General features: G+C 39.5%; 1 pseudogene; it reads right to left on the bottom strand.

Moving 5' to 3' along the window:
• Window positions 1-5,807: 5,807 nt before the first annotated feature.
• LOC125473459 lies at window positions 5,808-5,918 on the bottom strand (annotated as a pseudogene).
• Between the last annotated feature and the right edge of the window lie 10,391 nt (window positions 5,919-16,309).

The raw sequence follows: 16,309 nt of genomic DNA, 5'->3' as shown, positions 1-16,309 counted from the left end.
TCTAGCTATTCAACATTGGATCGTTGGAGTATTTAGGTGTTCTGTTTCTTATAGTTACAATGTATAAATCTGTTTCCCTTTGTTTTACGAACATGAGGAACTAAGCCTTTTGGCTAGGGGGCTATTCAATACCATGATTATGCTTGCAAGATGAATTGATTACATCCAATTGTTATTTCATAAGTTGTGAATTCAATTTGCTTAACTGTTTGATTGATAACTCATTCTTGTGTGTTGATTAAGGTGGCCACTTAGTTTTTCATGCAGGGATTTGAAGCTAAAATATAAGGGAATTTCACCTAATAGTTATAACCTTATATTTGCTAGTAGTGGAGGTCGTTTATCGACGATCGCGTTAAGTGAATTCTTGGCAAAAGTTTCTGATAGGAGCATATTTATGCACCTTAGTTTAGCTTGTTCTTGTGCATTTATAGTGTTTTTCCTTAGGAAAGTAGTCTTTTAAGCTAGTTTTATGTATTTTCAGGTTTTAAGGGCAAAGTATGCAAAAGGATGCATTTTGGAGCCTTTTGAAGCAAATTAGAGCTTGGAATGGACATCATATGCTTGGAGCCAAGAGGATGGACGAAATTGAAGATTTGAAGATGATGTTTCCTACTTGAACAAGGTTTCCTAGTTGAAGTAGGAAAGCCCCTAATGAAAATGGGTTTCCTAGTTGAATTAGGATTCCTAGAAGAATGAACATTCCTACTCAAACAAGGTTTCCTACTTGAAGTAGGAAAGTCAAAATCCAAATGGTCTCAAGTGAAGCAACAAAGAAGTTTTCCAAGTCCAAGAAGGAAAAGGAGTCCAAGATGAAGAAGGAATGATGAAGACAAGGTTTCCTAATCCTAAATAGGCAAAGTTTCCAAGTACAATGAGGAGTCCTTATCCATTTAGGGCACCTTATCCATTTAGGACACCTTATCCTAATCCTATAGGGTTGCCATGCACTTTACCTTATCTTAGAGGGTTTATTGAAGCCATACTATGAGAATGCCGTGGGGCAGGTTGTGGAGGAGATCTCACTCCATGCCGTGGGCACCAATGGTGCCTGAACGTGCTTGTCTCCACATGCTTCAATCTACCGTTTCCTCCTGGGTCATCTGTACTCCAGGCATCTGGTATCATCTTTGGGGAAGAAGAAAAAATTGAGTATTACGAAAGGCTTTGCTGGGAGTGCGCCCTCATAGGAGAGGAAGAGTTGGGCATTATCTTCAGGTTTGCCTTGCCATAAAAGATGAAGGTCGACATATATAGGGATTTCCCAATAGCAAGTGGTGGTACTGTTCTTTTACCGTTGTCGACAAACGTTTTGATCCCGCAAATCCGGCTTTTTGAAATAGTGACGACTCTTCGATCTTTGAATGCGCCTCTTCGATTTCTGAGCAGACGCCCCTTCGATTTCTGAACGACGCCCCTTCGCTTTCTGAACGACGCCCCTTCGCTTTGTGAACGACACGTAGTAGTGCGGATGCGGCTCTGTCAGAGATCTTTTGACAAAGTTGCACGCGTTTTCTGAAAAGCAGAGAAAGCGTCGCCGAACTTTGCGCTTGTCGGCAAAAGTGTGTAGTTGCGATGATGGCCTCCACGTGTTTTCAACTTTGTCAGAGATCTTTTGACAAAGTTGAACGCGTTTTCTGAAAAGCCGAGAGATCGTCGTCGAAATTTACGCAGGAAAAATCCGGCTCTTCGAATCGGTGGTCGTGTTGCCTTGGCTTTTTATAGAGGTATCGATCACCACCAACATACACACTCTGAAGATTGCCCATTCTTGAAAATCGTCTCCGGCCCTTTGAAAATTTACTCCATCCAACCCTTCTCTTTGAACACCTTTGAAAAATGACTAACTCATCGAACCTGTGCTTAGATTTGAGTCTCAGCAGCGATCCGGTTGCGCCCCGTCAAGGTAATGTATGGCGCCCTTCTTTCTTATCTTCTAACGGTCCTCTTTCAGGTGAAGACTCCATGATGACGGATGCAACAACAGCTACGATAGTAGCTCGGAACCTCCTCACTCCCAAAGATAGTCAGCTGCTTTCAGGACGGTCCGATGAGTTGGCCGTTCAAGAGTCCCTGGCTCTCAGTGTTCAGTGCGCTGGCTCTGTGTCCAACATGGGCCAACGCCTACTTGCTCGCTCCCGTCAGGTTGAATCATTGATGGCGGAGGTGGAAAATCTTAAGCAGGAGATTAAACAGCTTAAGTACGAGAATAGAAGTTTGCATGTGCTTGCAAATAACTATTCGTCGGGCATGAAGAGGAAGCTTGATGAGATGCAAGAATCTCAAGGTCGAATGCAAAGTGACCGTCAACTGCTTGCGTCTTTCTTCCAGAGGCACCTTTTTCCTGGGTCATCCAGCGTTCCGCCAAGTTTTGAGGCCTCAAATGCTCTATCTCCGATGCCTTCCGCTCCGATGCCTTTGGCTCTGATGCCTTCTGCTCCGATGCCTTCCGCTCCGATGCCCTCTGCTCCGATGCCTTCCGCTTCTAGGGTTTTGCCTCGTGGTGGGTCTTCACGCAAACAACCTTTGTGAAGACTCCATCTTTCTCTTTGTTGTTGATACATTTGTAATTTCTCGAAAATCAATGAACAAGCTTTGTTTTATTCACTGTATTGGGTTGCCTCCCATGTAGCGCTTTCTTTTACGTCTTGCAGCCGGACGAGACCTTCTTAGGCTCAATTGGAACCCACGGCATGGAATTTATCTTTGAATGGGGGGTGATACTTGATAAGTCACATTTTGTATACATTTATATCTTCATTATTTGGTGTCTTTGTGATTGTTTTGGATTAAACTAGTTGCATTTTACATTATTTGGTGTTAGTGTGCAGTCTTTGTGAAATTGGATTAATGGGAAGACATATGAAGTAAAAACATTCCAGAGAAGATGTGAAGTGTTAAGAGATGCAATTCAGCCATGTTGGGTGATTCTAAACAAAGCAAAAACATGGAAGTCGGCTATGTGGTTCCAACATCAAAACATGCATTCACATGCAAGTTCACAACTTTAGCCGTGCATTCCCTTGTCATCCCATCATTTTATGCACTTCTAGTACCAAATCAGATTCAACACCCAAACATGCATTCACATGCATGTTTGCAACTTTGTGCCGTGCAAACCACATCCATTCCATCTCCCTTTTGCGCCAAAAACACCATTTCCATTACTTAATTCACTCAGCCATATTGACACCAACAAACACCATCATTCCATGCAGAAATCCACATGCTTGCAGCATCCCCTTTGTCCATGCCGTGTGTTCTTCCCCTTTCCAGATTTGTGCAAACAGTTTCAAGTGGTTCAATTCACCTTTGCAGAAATCCACATGTTCCTTGATTAAATATACCACATACCTGCAGATCTTGTCCATTCCTTGCATTCATTATTCCAGAAATCTGATCAACCCATCATTCCATGTGATTATACTTCATCCTTGTCTAGGCCGTGCATCTTGTTACCCTTTCCAGGCTGTCATTTCAGCTTTGCAGCCACTTCACATGCATGATTCAACTAAAATAGCCAAAGGCATGCATATTTCCTCAAGGGCCGTGCGTCCACCATCTCAGAAACACACTCATTACATCAACAATGCACTGCCATCTGAGTTAAACAAATCCCAGATCCAATCTGAATGTTGGGGACAGATTCATTTCTATAAAACAAGTCACCCTTCACACATCAAAGGGTTCCGCACTTCTCTTATTCATTCAGTCCATTACACACTTAAAACTCTCCCATTTCACTTCATTTTCTGTCCATTTCTGTCCCAAGGGCAGAAACCATTCAACCAAGCCATTCTACCTTCATCCGCACCACATTTGGAGAAGCAACACCAAGGAACTCTTCAAGGACTTCAACATCAGTTTTGCTTCAAGGGTTTCTCCTTCTTAATCTTATGTTCACTCATGTTATTTGTTTTTATGTTAAACCTTTGTAAACATGAAGTGTAACTAATCTTCCTCTAGGGATTCGATGTAACCTTGCAAAGTTTGCCATGTAATTAAGTTAGAATGCTCAGTTTGTCCATCTATTTCTTGTTTCATTCTCTGATTTAATGGTGACTTAGTGTGTTGATTTTAATGTTTGATCATCATTTGAATTAATCACAAAGTTGTGTAGCCAAGATTAAAACACACATCATGCATAATCTTGGTAGATATGTGAATGAATGAAGGGAATGTTTAGCAAACATCCTGCCAAGTTATTCTCTTTGGTTTTATGAAAGTTTCTTGTGCATTACATACTCTAGATTATGAACCAAAGTTGCACATCACAATTAGGTTCATGATTAGAGACATTTGATCAAATCCACACATCATATGGTTGATCATGTCCAAGTGAAACAAACTCAAGAAATAGGTAGATGAATGAGTACAAACTAACTTAACAAACATGGATTTAATTGAGCAATGGTGAAATCGAGTCCCTAGCTTCATTTCCATTGGAACTATCCCATTATATTAGTTATTGATTCATTGATTTGTGTTTACTTCATTTTCTTATGCTTTCAAGTTACAACAACAAATATGCCTAGTTTGATTAGTTTGATTCATATTCCAAATCTGCCTATTTAGACTAGTTTGATTCATTTCATAGAGTTCTTGCAAAACAAGTAATTACATAGGTCCAATTAGTCCCTGTGGATTCGACACCCTTGCTTGTGCCATTATACTAAATATATTCTAGCATTAGGAAGGAAATATACATCAACAAAAATGGCGCCGTTGCCGGGGACTGATTTCAGTCCCTTGTAATTGCTTGTTTGCTTGTTTGCTATTTTGATTAGTGTCGAGGTTTATAACTTGTCGAATTGATAACTGGAAGTTGAGTTAAGTTGCATATATTTCATGGGTGGAAAAGAATCCCTTAGCCATTCCATTATCCATTGGTTTACATCAATTTGCTTTATAACCTGTTTTCTTTATAATCTGTCCATGTAATTGAATTTCGTCCAAATACAAACCCCCCCCCCCCCCCATATTTTGTTAAGTCTTAGGCTTAGAATCTGTCTTATTTTGTGTTTTGAAGCATTTTGAGTCAAGTCCAAACCTAATTTTCGTCCAAAGTTGAGTTTAGTGTCAAAACTGCCCAGTTTGTGTTTTTAGGCAGTTTTGAGAGTTTTTAGCTTGTTTTGAGTCTTGTGAGTCTGTTTTGAGTCCCTTGAGTCTTTTCAAACGTTTTTAAGTTTATTCTTGTTCATTTCATTGTTGTTTGCTTCTTGACTTTCATTCACACTTGTGTTACTTTGTTTCAGGTAGTATATGTCAAATAGACTTGTTGAGTTAGGCCAAAGAATTGAAAGGTTAAAGGGCCACACTTTGGACAATTTTGTGCCATCAAGTTCATCCTTTATCCGTGAGGAAGAGGAAAGGATTTCACCTAATTCAACAAGTAAAGGATCTGAGCACCTTGATTGGGAAAGAGAAGAGGAGATGGCGGGCAACCAAGATGAGCTTCGAGCTTTGGAGGACTTTGCTCAACCAATCATACCAAATTCACCTTCATGCATCTTGCTGCCCACAGAAGCTAGAAACTATGATCTCAAATCTTCACATTTTCATATGTTTCCCTCATTTTATGGCTTACCTAATGAAGACCCTTTAGCTCATATTAAAGAGTTTTACAATGTTGTGAGTGGTTTACCTTTGCAGGGAGTAAGTGAAGCAAACTTGAGGATGAGAGTGTTTCCTTACACCTTGAAAGATAAGGCCAAGAGTTGGTTGATGACTCTAACACCAGGTTCCCTCACCACATGGGATGCCGTGGCTAAGAAGTTCTTGGAGAAGTTCTTTTCCACTCAAAAGACAGCCACATTAAGGGGACAAATCTTCAACTTCAAACAAGATGATGGTGAACCTTTCAATTAGTGTTGGGAGCGTTTTAAGGGCCTCTTGTTGCAATGTCCACATCATGGGTTACCTTTTCACTTACAAATGCAAATTTTCTATGATGGACTAACCCAAAATTGTCAATCAACTGTTGATAATGCAGCAGGTGGAGCATTGAAGAAAAAGAATGCTCAAGAGTCATACAACATTTATGAGATGTTGGGGTCTAATGCTCAACACAAAGATTTAAGGGGTAACAAAGTTGGAGTTTATGAAATAAGTTCTAATCATGAGCTTTTGTTGCAGGTAGCTAACCTAGAAAGGAAGCTTGAATCCGTGCTCAACATGGTGACAAAAGCTAATGAAGTGTGTGCCATTTGCAACATACCAAGCCATCCTACTCACCAATGTCCATCTAGGGAGGCTTACCCCGAGTATGTTCAAGAACAAGTGAACCTCATGAATTCTTACAACCAAAGGCCAAGGAATGATGTGTATTCAAATACATATAACTTAAGTTGGAGAGATCATCCCAACCTTTCATGGAAGAACAACAATCAATTCCAAAATTTCCAACCAAAACCTGCCCCTACCCTTGAGGACACGGTTAAATTGTTAGCCCAAAACACCTTGCAATTCCAACATTCCACAAATAGCACTCTCCAACAACATTCAGCAGCTCTAACCAAAATGGAGACACAATTGGGGCAGATTGCAGATGCCTTGAACCAAAGAGAAGTTGGAAAGTTTCCAAGCCAACCAGTGATACTCCAAAAGAACCAAGAGCAAGCCAAAGCAATCACTACACTTAGAAGTGGTAAGGTTATTGATAATAGAGTTGGCAATGAAGTTACTGATGAATATGATCATGTGAATGCAGGTGTTACTCAAGGAGACAATGATAGACCAAATGTGGAACCAAGTCATGCTACTTCCTCACTTGAAGCACCAAATCTTCACAAGGCTGAGAAACCATACACTCCACCAATACCATTCCCTGGAAGACTTGCCAAGAGCAAGCAGGATAAGTCATTCAAAGAAATTTTTGATATACTAAGCAAAGTGAATGTTAACTTACCTTTGCTTGATGTCATTAGGAACATGCCAGCATATGGGAAGTTCTTCAAGGAGTTGAACAGTTACAAAAGGAAGTATGGACCACATGAGAAGGTAGTGGTGTCTGAGAATGTGAGTGCAGTTTTGCAAAGAAAACTTCCACCAAAGCTCAAGGATCCAGGAAGTTTCTCTATCAACATCACCATAGGGGACAAGAAAGTAGAGAAGGCAATGCTTGATTTGGGTGCTAGCATCAACTTAATGCCTTATTCAGTGTACCTTCAACTAGGTTTGGGGGATTTGAAAGCCACCACCATTTCATTACAACTTGCAGACAGATCAGTTAAATATCCAAGAGGTATAGTAGAAGATATTCTGGTTCAAGTTGATAAACTAATCTTGCCTGCAGATTTTGTAGTGTTGGACATGGAAGAAGCCCCTATACATGACAGAGAGTTGCTTATATTGCTTGGGAGACCTTTCATGGCCACGGCCAAGACCATCATTGATGTGCAAAATGGACTCCTCACTATGACAGTGTTAGGAGAGACAGTTCAATTCAAAGTGTTTGAATCTCTTGCTCATCCTTCTTCATCTCTTGATTGTTATGCCATTGATGTGCTTGATTCACTTGTATTCTCTAAGTTCTTGCAGGCACAATCGAATGAACCATTACAAACTGTTTTGAGTCAATCTCAAGATGAGTTTGATGAGGAAGATGCACTCATGGAAGAAGTAGCTGCCTTGGATGCATTAGCATTGTATCCTTTGAATGTTTCACCTCGTTTAGAGCCTTTAGAATCATCAATGTCACATCTAACTCCTTCCACTGTTAAGGCACCAAAACTTGAACTTAAACCACTTCCACCACATCTTAAATATGCATATCTAGCTGAATTTGAAACTCTTCCAATTATCATAGCTTCTGATCTCACCCCAAATGAAGAAGATAAACTAATTAGGGTGTTAAAAGAGTTCAAATCAGTTTTTGGTTGGTCTATTGCAGATATCAAGGGAATAAGCCCTACCATGTGCATGCATAGGATTCTTTTGGAGGAAGGGGCAAAGTCAACCCGGGAGCCACAAAGAAGACTCAACCCACACATGAAGGAAGTGGTTAGGAATGAAGTGTTGAAATTGTTAGATGTGGGGATCATATATCCCATTTCTGATAGCAAATGGGTGAGTGCCATTCAAGTGGTGCCTAAGAAGGTGGGAATCACAGTGATGAAGAATGAAAACAATGAGCTTGTGCTCACAAAGCCCACAGCTAGTTGGCGTGTTTGGACCGATTACAGGAAGTTGAATTCTAGCACTAGAAAAGATTACTTTCCTATGCCTTTTATAGATCAAATGCTTGAGAGATTGGCAGGTTACTCACATTATTGTTTTCTGGATGGTTACTCAGGTTACAATCAAATTGCAATCGCTCCGGAGGATCAAGAGAAAACAACCTTTACTTGCCCCTTTGGCACATTTGCATATAGGAGAATGCCTTTTGGACTTTGCAATGCTCCAGCAACATTCCAAAGATGTATGTTGGCCATCTTTTCTGACATGGTAGAAAGGTTCATTGAGGTATTTATGGATGACTTCTCAGTGTTTGGTTCCTCTTTTGATGAATGTCTTAACCATCTATCGTTAGTACTTCAAAGATGTCAGGAAACAAATTTGGTTCTCAATTGGGAAAAGTGCCAATTTATGGTGAAACAAGGAATTGTGTTGGGGCATGTAATTTCTAGCAAAGGAATGGAGGTGGACAAAGCCAAAATTGACGTCATCACCAATATGGTAGCCCCCACCACTGTGAAGGGAGTAAGAAGTTTTTTGGGTCATGCGGGTTTTTATCGTCGTTTCATTAAGAATTTTTCAATGATCACTCGTCCATTATGCAATCTATTAGCTAAAGATGTTGTATTTCATTTTGATAAGGCTTGTATGGATGCATTCAACACTTTGAAAAATGAACTAACCTCGGCCCCTATTATTATGGCACCAGATTGGTCTTTACCTTTTGAATTAATGTGTGATGCCTCTGACTATGCTGTTGGTGCAGTTTTAGGGCAAAGGGTGAACAAGCTTCCACATGTGATCTACTATACAAGCAGGACTCTGCATGATGCTCAACTTAACTATTCCACAACTGAAAAGGAGTTGCTTGCTGTTGTTTTTGCCTTAGAAAAGTTTAGGTCATATCTTGTGGGATCTAAAGTTATTGTGTTTTCTGATCATGCAGCCATTAGGTATTTGATGACAAAGAAGGATGCTAAACCACGCTTGATTAGATGGATACTCTTACTACAAGAGTTTGATTTGGAAATTCGAGATAAGAAGGGCAGCGATAATGTTGTGGCTGACCATTTGTCTAGGCTTAATGAAAACCATGGAGTTGGACAACCTTTGCCCCTAAATGAATCATTTCCAGATGAACAACTCTTTGTTGTTGAAGAAAAAGAACCATGGTATGCAGATTTTGTTAATTATCTTGCTTGTGGTATAATGAGAAATGACCCTTCGTTTCAGGAAAGAAAGAAGTTCCTTGCCATGGTAAAGCACTATGTTTGGGACGAACCATATTTGTTTAAATATTGCCCTGATCAAATCATTAGGAGATGTGTCCCAGAGAGTGAGCAACAAAGCATTCTAACATTTAGCCATACATTGGCATGTGGAGGACATTTTGGGGCCAAAAAGACATCTCTAAAGGTTTTACAATCTGGTTTCTTTTGGCCTACTTTATTCAAAGATGCTTTTGACTTTTGTTCTAAGTGTGATAGGTGCCAGAAAATGGGGAACATTAGCCGAAGAAATGAGATGCCATTGAACAACATTTTGGTGGTGGAGCTCTTTGATGTTTGGGGAATTGACTTCATGGGACCATTTCCATCCTCTTTTGGCTACTTATACATATTAGTGGCAGTGGATTACGTATCCAAATGGGTTGAAGCCATTGCTACAAGAACTAATGATCATAAGGTTGTGTTGAATTTTCTTAAAGATGTGATTTTTTGTAGGTTTGGAACTCCAAGAGCTATTATTAGTGATGGTGGTAGCCATTTCTGCAACAAACCCTTTGAATCCTTGATGAAGAAGTACAACATCAACCACAAAGTGGCAACCCCGTACCATCCTCAAACCTCAGGACAAGTGGAGATTAGCAACAGGGAGATCAAGAACATTTTGATGAAGACTGTGAGCCCTACAAGGAAGGATTGGTCATTGAGGTTGAATGATGCACTCTGGGCATATAGAACAGCATACAAGACCCCCATTGGCATGAGTCCTTATCGCCTTGTGTTTGGGAAGGCTTGTCATTTGCCAATGGAGCTTGAACACCGTGCATATTGGGCCATCAAGAAGTTCAACTTTGATTACAAGGATGCTGGAATAGCAAGGAAGCTCCAACTTAATGAGTTGGAAGAACTTAGAAATGAGGCATATGAGAATGCCAAAATCTACAAGGAACGGACTAAGCTCTATCATGACAAGGCCATCCTAAGGAAGGAGTTTCACCAAGGTATGAAAGTACTTTTGTATGACTCACGTTTGAGACTTTTTCCAGGAAAACTGAAGTCTAGGTGGGTGGGACCATTCAAAGTAGTGCAAACATTTCCCCATGGAGCTGTGGAGATAGAGAACATGAAGAATGGCACCTCTTTTAAAGTCAATGGGCAGCGATTGAAACCATATTTGGAGAAAGTGGAGGAAGAGCCAGTGTATCAAGTGGTAGATTTTCTTGAGTTTACAACACCATGAACAAGCTATCATGTCTTGCCTAGACATTAAATAAAGCGCTTGCTAGGAGGCAACCTAGTGTGGTTTGTGTTCTTTCTTTATGTTGTGTTTATATTGTTATCATTCCATATTCTTTACCTACTTGCATTGCATACAAAGTTTAAACATCGAGGACAATGTTTAGATTAGGTTTGGGGGTATGGGATGGGAAGTTCATTTTGTTCAAGTTGTTTGAGTTTGTTTTAGTTAAGTGTGTTTTTGCTTGCTAATATGAATGTATATGAGGGCTATGTTTGAAAACAAACCATTGGGTTGCTATGAAAAAAGTGTTGCATCTTGTTGTCATGTATAAAGCTATAACTCTTGGAATTATGATGATAGAGGTACCATACTTAAATTCTGGAAGAAGAATAGTGGAGACTACCCTAGTGAGTTATTTTGATCCTCCGGAGCGATTACAATTTGATTGTAACCTGAGTAACCATCCAGAAAACAATAATGTGAGTACCCTGCCAATCTCTCAAGCATTTGATCTATGAAAGGCATAGGAAAGTAATCTTTTCTAGTGCTAGAATTCAACTTCCTGTAATCGGTGCAAACACGCCAACTAGCTGTGGGCTTTGTAGGCACAAGCTCATTGTTTTCATTCTTCATCACTGTGATTCCCACCTTCTTAGGTACCACTTGAATGGCACTCACCCATTTGCTATCAGAAATGGGATATATGATCCCCAAATCTAACAATTTCAACACTTCATTCCTAACAACTTCCTTCATGTGTGGGTTGAGCCTTCTTTGTGGTTCACGGGTTGACTTTGCCCCTTCCTCCAAAAGAATCCTATGCATGCACATGGTAGGGCTTATTCCCTTGATATCTGCAATAGACCAACCAAAAACTGATTTGAACTCTTTTAACACCCTAATTAGTTTATCTTCTTCAATTGGGGTGAGATCAGAAGCTATGATAATTGGAAGAGTTTCAAATTCAGCTAGATATGCATATTTTAGATGTGGTGGAAGTGGTTTAAGTTCAAGTTTTGGTGCCTTAACAGTGGAAGGAGTTAGATGTGACATTGATGATTCTAAAGGCTCTAAAAGAGGTGAAACATTCAAAGGATACAATGCTAATGCATCCAAGGCAGCTACTTCTTCCATGAGTGCATCTTCTTCATCAAACTCATCTTGAGATTGACTCAAAACAGTTTGTAATGGTTCATTCGATTGTGCCTGCAAGAACTTAGAGAATACAAGTGAATCAAGCACATCAATGGCATAACAATCAAGGGATGAAGAAGGATGAGAAAGAGATTCAAACACTTTAAATTGAACTGTCTCTCCTAACACTGTCATAGTGAAGAGTCCATTTTGCACATCAATGATGGTTTTGGCTGTGGCCATGAAGGGTCTCCCAAGCAATATAGGCAACTCACGATCATGTATAGGAGCTTCTTCCATGTCCAACACTACAAAATCTGCAGGCAAGATTAGTTTATCAACTTGAACCAGAATATCTTCCACTATACCTCTTGGATATTTAACTGATCTGTCTGCAAGTTGTAATGAAATGGTGGTGGCTTTCAAATCTCCCAAACCTAGTTGAAGGTACACTGAATAAGGCATTAAGTTGATGCTAGCACCCAAATCAAGCATTGCCTTCTCTACTTTCTTGTCCCCTATGGTAATGTTGATAGAGAAACTTCCTGGATCCTTGAGCTTTGGTGGAAGTTTTCTTTGCAAAACTGCACTCACATTCTCAGACACCACTACCTTCTCATGTGGTCCATACTTCCTTTTGTAGCTGTTTAACTCCTTGAAAAAAATGAAAGAATGAGTGATTGAAGAAAGGGTCCAAAACACCAATTCTGGTCCTAAATTGTCTAAATTCTCCCTTTTTGTTCAAAAGTTGAGTTTTCATTCAAAAGTGAATTCTAAGTTGATTCAAGTGCTTTGCTCACTATTTCTTTAAGAACCTTTGTTTTCCATATCCCTTCTTTGTTATCCACATGCCCCAAGCCCCATTACAACCCGTGACTTCAATCTTGAGTGTTATGTGTTTCAATTTGTGGAGTTTGAACTTGGTATGAGCTTATTGATAGGAGCATATTCATGCGACTTAAATGGCTTGTTCTCGTGCATTTACGTTATGTTTCTTTAGTTATTTTAGTACTTTAAGCTATTTTCGTGTGTTTGTAGGTCCAAAGGGCTAAAGGAGCAAAAAGATGCATTTTGGAGACTTTTGGAGCACTTTTGGGCTAAGGATGGATAGCTTATGCTTGGAGCCAAAGTGTTGGACGAAATTGAAGACCTAATTGAAGACCAAAGTGTTGGAACCTTGTTCCCTTTAGTTTTAGGACATTTAAACCTTTCCTATATCCTTAGCCGTGCATAACATTCCAACATTCCACTCCTTCATTTCAGCCACACTCCCACATATCATTACTTATCATCACCACTTATCACTTATCATAATCACATATCAAACACTTATCATCACCACTTATCACTTATCATAATCACATATCATACACTTATCATCACCACTTATCACCTAACACAAAACCTTGCAGCCACATCCATTCCACTTCATTGCACATGCATCTTCATAAACCATCAGCACATGCCCTCACCATTGCCGTGCATACCCTCACTCTTTAATCATTTCCAACCCACATGCACCCATAATCATTCACATAAATCAGCCACATGCATTCACTCTTCATAATTTAACCACTATGCCGTGCATCCCCTCACTCTCTAATTATTTCAGCACATGCATTCACCCTTTAATCCATGGCAGCCACCAACCAACCTAGCTGTCATGTTTCCCCTTTCATCATTCCCTCACATTCTTTAATTCAGCCAACACATGCTTACACATGCATTTTCAGCACCAAAGAATCATTGCCGTGCACATTCACATTCATTTCCAGGTTGTCCCCTTGCATTGCAGCCACATATTCATTGCACATGCATTTCCAACCCACATGCATCCTTTAATCATTCAAACATGCAGCCACATTCCCTCCTAGCTGTCATGTTCCCCCCATTTCGCCTATAAATAAGCATCCATTACACCTAAATTCACATTCATTCTTCCATACACATTTCAGTCACAAACACCAACCATTCCCTTGTGCCGTGCTCTCTCCCTAATAATCCAAACACCACACCAGAAATCATCCCATTGTCGTGGCCTCCTCCTTCCATTTTCACCACTCCCCAAACCATTCACACCATCAAACTATCCTTAGACCTTGTGCTACAACGAAGAGGAAGATAAGAGGGCCTAAACGTTCATACAATTCAAGTTTGAGTTGTTGGAATGTTTAGGTGTTTCTTTGATTTCAAACTAATCAAACTAGGCATAATAAGAAATGAATCAAACTAATCAAACTAGGCATATTAAGAAATGAACCAAACTAATCAAACTAGGCAGATTTGTTATTGAATCAAACTAGTCTAAATAGGCAGATTAGGAAATGAATCAAACTAGTCTAAATAGGCAGATTTGTTATTGTAACTTGAAAGTATAAGAAAATGTAGTAAACACAAATAAATGAATCAACAACTAATACAATGAGATAGTTCCAATGGAAATGAAACTAGGGATTCGATTTCACCATTGCTTAACTAAGTCCATGTTTGTTAAGTTAGTTTGTACTCATTCATCTACCTATTTCTTGAGTTTGTTTCACTTGGACATGATCAACCATTTGATGTGTGGATTTGATCAAATGTCTCTAATCATGAACCTAATTGTGATGTGCAACTTTGGTTCATAATCTAGAGTATGTAATGCACAAGAAACTTTCATAAAACCAAAGGGAATAACTCGGCAGGATGTTTGCTAAACATTCCCTTCATTCATTCACATATCTACCAAGATTATGCATGATGTGTGTTTTAATCTTGGCTACACAACTTTGTGATTAATTCAAATGATGATCAAACATTAAAATCAACACACTAAGTCACCATTAAATCAGACAAGAAATAGATGGACAAACTGAGCATTCTAACTTAATTACATGGCAAACTTTGCAAGGTTACATCGAATCCCTAGAGGAAGATTAGTTACACTTCATGTTTACAAAGGTTTAAAATAAAAATAAATAACATGAGTGAACATAAGATTAAGAAGGAGAAACCCTTGAAGCACAACTGATGTTGAAGTCCTTGAAGAGTGCCTTGGTGTTGCTTCTCCAAATGTGGTGCGGATGAAGGTAGAATGGTGATGTTTGAATGGTTTCTGCCCTTGGGACCAAAATGGACAGAGAATGGAGTGAAATGGGAGAGGTTATGTGTGTGTAATGGACTGAATGCAGAACAAAAAATGCAGACCCCCCTTGTGTGAAGTGAGACTTGTTTTATAGAAAGGAATGTGTCCCCAACATTCAGATTGGATCTGGAATTTGTTTAACTCAGATGGCAGAGCATAAGTGATGGAATGATGGTTTTCTGAGGTAGTGGACGCATGGTATGGACAAAATCTGCAAGTAAGGGTTAATGTATTCAAAGAAGCATGTGCCCTTGCTGCAACAAGTGAGTGGAACCTGCAAAGGTGAATTGGACCACCAGAAATTGCTTTATACAAATCTGGAAAGGGGAAAAAGAACACACGGCATGGACAAAGGGGAAATATGCAGGCTTAGGGTTTATTTAATTGAGGTGCATGTGTATTTCTGCAAAGATGAAGTGTAGAAAGGTAATGGAATGCATAATCTGACTTGCAATCACATGGGAGTGCACGGCATGGAATGATTGTGTTTGTTGGTGTCAAAATGGCTGAAATGAATTAAGTGATGGAAATGGGTGTTAATGGCGCAAAAGGGAGATGGACAAGGAGTGGAATGCACGGCCAGATTGTGAGGAATCTGATTTGGTGCTAGAATTGCATAAAATGATGGGATGATATGGGAACACACGGCCAAGGTTGTGACATGCATGTGAATGCATGTTTTGGTGTTGGAACACACATAGCTGACTTCAATGATTTTGCCTTGTTTAGAATCACCCAATATGGCCGAATTGCATTTCTTAACACTTCACATCTTTTCTGGAATGTTTTTACTTCATTTGCCTTCCCATTGATCCAAATTCACGCTTGGCTGCACACTAACACCAAATAATGTAAAATGCAACTAGTTTAATCCAAAACAATCACAAAGACGCCAAATAAGGAAGATATAAATGTATGCAAAATGTGACTTATCAATCTCTCATTGTATCTCTTCTATGCATTCATGTTGAGAACCATCGGAGAATGATTTGAATTGTCGCATGCATCATCCAATTCAATAACATAAGGAAAATTTGAGAGTTAATTAGTGCATCACGGTTAACTTGGGGTGTTGAGCATCATGGTTTATTGAAAAGCAATTGGGATTCGTTTTATATGCAAGTGTAACATGTGTGGAGATGAACCCCTTAGCTAGCAATCCATCACATTCATACTTACAATCTGTTTTAATTAGAATCTGTGCAATTAGTTTAATTTCGTCCAAAACTCAATCCCCCCTTACTTTAATGTCCAAATTAGTTAGAAAGTGTTTTAGTTTGTGTTTATAAGTGTTTTGATTCAATTTGTTATACAAATTCGTCCAAATTCACCAAATTGCTCCCAGAAAGTGTTTTTAAGGCAGTTTTGAGTGTTTTGGGTGATGTTTGAGTCTTTTGGTTTGTTTTAGTG

Source organism: the organism of the source record quoted next, unplaced genomic scaffold (assembly GCF_019419815.1).
Source record: "Pyrus x bretschneideri cultivar Hongxiangsu unplaced genomic scaffold, Pyrus_bretschneideri_v1 Contig88, whole genome shotgun sequence".
Classification (NCBI taxonomy): domain Eukaryota; kingdom Viridiplantae; phylum Streptophyta; class Magnoliopsida; order Rosales; family Rosaceae; genus Pyrus; species Pyrus x bretschneideri.
Note: the sequence above shows the minus strand (reverse complement) of the source record. Positions and strands in the feature narration are given on the sequence as shown.